The following is a 4133-nucleotide window of genomic DNA, read 5'->3' on the forward strand; positions in this document are numbered from 1 at the left end:
TCTACGAGCTCGGAAGATGTCAGTGGATTATTAACTGTGCTTAAAGCCACCTCTCCTCATACAAAATATCAGCCTAAAAAACCACATTTACGGTTTCTCAAGCGAAAGACAAAAAAGCCATACAGATGACAAAGAATGTCTCATAAACAAACAGATCTATAATGTTGGTGTCACTTCTCAGTGTCTATCAAAATTTTTATGTAGGATTAGCTGAAGTATATATAAGTTACAGTACATTTTTCTCTGAACTAGGCCAGATTGTCAGAAAGCTATATACCTATTGCCTCCCCTGCTGGGTCTCTCCACTCTCCTTGAATTTCTTTCCTTGGACTTCAGTACCACCAGCTTATGTTGAGGGACATTACGTGGCAGAGCTATATGAGGCTTCTTGCTGTCTTTGTGTCATTGAGCATGTTACTCATTGCATTATATAGAATTCCCTCGGTGAGAACCCCTGTATACATCCATGCCTCAAGGTCTCAGTACCAGAAACAGGTAAGCTATTTCTAAGCAGAGGGTGGTTCTTTTTACCTCTTATGGAAATATAACATATATGACATTATACATTTGTCAACAACCAAATACAACATAAAGAGCAAACCCTAATATAAATGATGGACTTTAGTTATGGCATCACTACTGGTTCATTATCTGTAACAAAGGCCAGGTGATAATAATAGGGGAAACTTTGGGAGAGAAGGGGTACAGGAGAACTCTCTGTACTTCCTGTTTAACTTCTCTGTGAAGCTAAGATTGCCCTAAAATATAAAGTCTATCTAAAATATCTAGGGGCGACTGGGTGGCTCGGCGCTCGTTAAGCGTCTGCCTTTGGCTCAGGTCATGATCCCAGGAGCCTGGGATCGAGCCCCACATTGGGCTCCCTGCTCTACAGGAAGCCTGCTTCTCCCTCCCCCACTCCTCCTGCTTGTGTTCCCTCTCTCGCTGTGTCTCTCTCTGTCAAATAAATAAATAAAATCTTTTAAAAAAATAAAATAAAATATCTATACAACAGGGCGCCTGGGTGGCTCAGTCAGTTAAGTGTCTGCCTTCGGCTCAGGTCATGATCCCAGGGTCCTGGGATCCAGCTCTGCATTGGGCTCCTTGCTCATCCAGGAGCCGGCTTCTCCCTCTCCCTCTTCCATGCCCCCTACTTGTGCTCTCTCACTCAAGCGTGCTCTCTTTCTCTCAAATAAATAAAATCTTTAAAAATAAATAAATAAATAAAATAAAAATGAACTATCTATACAGCAAAACGCACACATTTGCGGAGCAGGGGATTCAGCAGGGGTGGTAGCAGCAGTTTTTCAATCTCTGAATCCTCACCTGAAACCAGACAGGCAGGGGCGCCTGGGGGGTGCAGTCAGCTCTTGATCTCAGCTCAGGTCTTGATCTCAGGGTCGTGAGTTCAAGCCTCGCATTGGGCTCCACTTAAAAAAAAAAAAAAAAAATTCAGACAAGCAAGTAGATAGCAAAACCAAAACCTCATGGACATTCACCGTGTGGGGAGGAACTTCTGGCCCCTTCTAGGTCCCTCTGGCTGGACTAAGGATCAAACTGACATGGGATAGATTAACAGGAGAAAATCAAATTTAAGTTCATACCTACGGGGAATCCACACAGACATGGAAATTCCAAAGACAGTCAGGCAGAATGAGGTACATAGTAGTCCTGAGCCAAGGAGCAGGGAGTAGGCCCTGGGACTTCAAAGGGAAGGAATGCAATTCACAGGAAGCTGAAAAAAACACGTGTTTGGTAAACACATGTGCTGGGCCACTTAGAAACAATGGGACACAGAGGACTTTGATCAAACAGGCCTTGCTAGGTTCCTCCCTGCCTACCAGACCTAGTTCATGGTAAATGTAGTTATCCATGGTGATAGCTCTCTTTCTGGAGCAGGTCCTCTATCTCAGTTCTTCTCAGGTAGACGTGGGGGAGGGAGAGAGCTTTTCCTGAATCTGCTGGGTTTTGATTGCTTTTTAACTTAAAATAATCTTCATGCCAAAGTGACCCGTTTTGGGGTGGCCTGCCCTTGGACCCTCTAACAGTAAAAGTAGATGGCAGAATATTCCCCATGAACCCCAAAACCCACACAGTATTAGCATCACTATGGGAAGAAGGAGGAAGAAATGAGGGCAGTGTCTGATGGACCCAAGAACAGGAAAACTTCAAAAACAGCAACAGACCCAGAAGGCCCAGCTGAAACTGGGAGATTCTGCTCTCTCAATACTAGGTGAGTGCAAGGAGCCCTCAGTAAAGACCAAGGAGGCTGAGCAGTCTGGCCCCTATGAACCATCAGTACCCATCTCCGAGGGTGTCCTTCCAACACAGAGAGGAGGCAAAGGTCCTGATCAGGGAGGAGAACAGAGTCCAGAAATCTCAGAAAGCAGGCTCCATGTTTTTAACTACTTTCATGTAAAAGTAAGCAACAAAAGAGGACTTAGGTTGAATCATCACAAAGTTTTTATAACACTAATTTTTATTTTTTATGTTTTTATTTTTTAAAGATTTTATTTATTTATTTGACAGACAGACAGCGAGAGAGGGAACACAGCAGGAGGAGTGGGGGAGGGAGAAACAGGCTTCCAGCTGAGCAAGGAGCTGGATGCGGGTCTCCATCCCAGGACCCTGGGATCATGACCTGAGCCAAAGGCAGACGCTTAACGACTGAGCCACCCAGGCACCCCATAACACTATTTTTTAAAAAGAGTTAAGGAACGGATAATATTGGGGCGTTAAGTCGTTAAGCTCAGTCGTTAAGCGTCTGCTCAGGTCATGATCCCAGGATCCCCTGCTCCTCGGGAAGCCTGCTTCTCCCTCTCCCACTCCCCCTGCTTGTGTTCCCTCTCTCGCTGTGTCTCTCTCTGTCAAATAAATAAATAAAATCTTTCAAAAAAAAATTACATAAAGCCTTTCATCAGATGCATTTTTACAAGTATCTTCTCCTTCTCTGAGGCTTGCCTTTTTACTCTCTTATTGATATCTTTTAATATAAGTTCTTAACTATAATGAAGTCCAATTTATCAATATATTTCATTTATGGTTAGAGATTTTGGTATCTTGTTAAGAAATACTGTTTCTACTCTAAGGTCTTAAACATCTTCCTCTATGTTCTCCAAGTTTTATTGTTTGACCTTTCCTGCTTATGTCTATAATCCAACTGGAATTGATTTTTTTTATTTTATTTTTAAAAATTAAAAAAAAATAAAAGATATTTATATGAGAGAGCATGCGAGCATGAGTCAGGGGGAGGGGCAGGGGAAAAGGGAGGGGCAAACTCCCCACTAAGCAAGGAGCCCAACTCAGGCCCTGATCCCAGGACCCTGAGATCATAACCTGAGCTAAAGGCAGACGCTTAACTTACTGAGCCACCCAGGCACCCCCATCTGGAACTGATTTTTGTGCATGGCATGAAAGAGGGTCAAGGCTCATCTCTTGCCATCAGCTATCCAGTGGATCCAGCACCGTTTGTTAAAAAGAATGTATTTTCCCTGCTCTGTTGCAATGACACATTGGTTGTAAATCAGGTGTCCGTATATATGTGGGTCTGTGTCTTCATGCTCTTTTCTAGTCCATGGATCTGTTTGTCTATCTCAAACCTAATGCATCCAAAACTGAATTCCTGATCTTCCCCCTAAAACCCATTCCTCTTACTGTCTGCCTTGTCTCAGTTGCTGGCAGTTCCATACTTCCAATGCCCAGGCCAAAATCCTTGGTGTCATCCTGACTCCTTTCTTTCTCTCACACTCCACTTGCAATCCATCAGCAAATCCTGTTGCCTTTGGGCGCCTGGGTGGCTCCGTCGGTTAAGCGACTGCCTTCGGCTCAGGTCATGATCCTGGAGTCCTGGGATCGAGTCCCGCATCGAGCTCCCTGCTCAGCAAGGGGCCCGCTTCTCCCTCTAACCCTCCCCCCTCTCATGTACTCTCTCTCTCATTCTCACTCTCTCAAAATAAATAAATAAATCTTTAAAAAAAAAAATCCTGTTGCCTTTACCTTCAAAATAGATCTAGAGTCACTACCACCATCACTCCCTCCCTGGTCCAAGCCACCATCCTCTCTCATCTAGATTACTGCATTAACTTCCTAACTGATCTTCTTGACTAGTGGTAACTGGTTGGATGTGAGGCATGAGA

This window comes from Eumetopias jubatus, unplaced genomic scaffold (genome assembly GCF_037043125.1).
Source record: "Eumetopias jubatus isolate StellerSeaLion01/CBP00866 unplaced genomic scaffold, mEumJub1_p1.0 scaffold_4, whole genome shotgun sequence".
Classification (NCBI taxonomy): domain Eukaryota; kingdom Metazoa; phylum Chordata; class Mammalia; order Carnivora; family Otariidae; genus Eumetopias; species Eumetopias jubatus.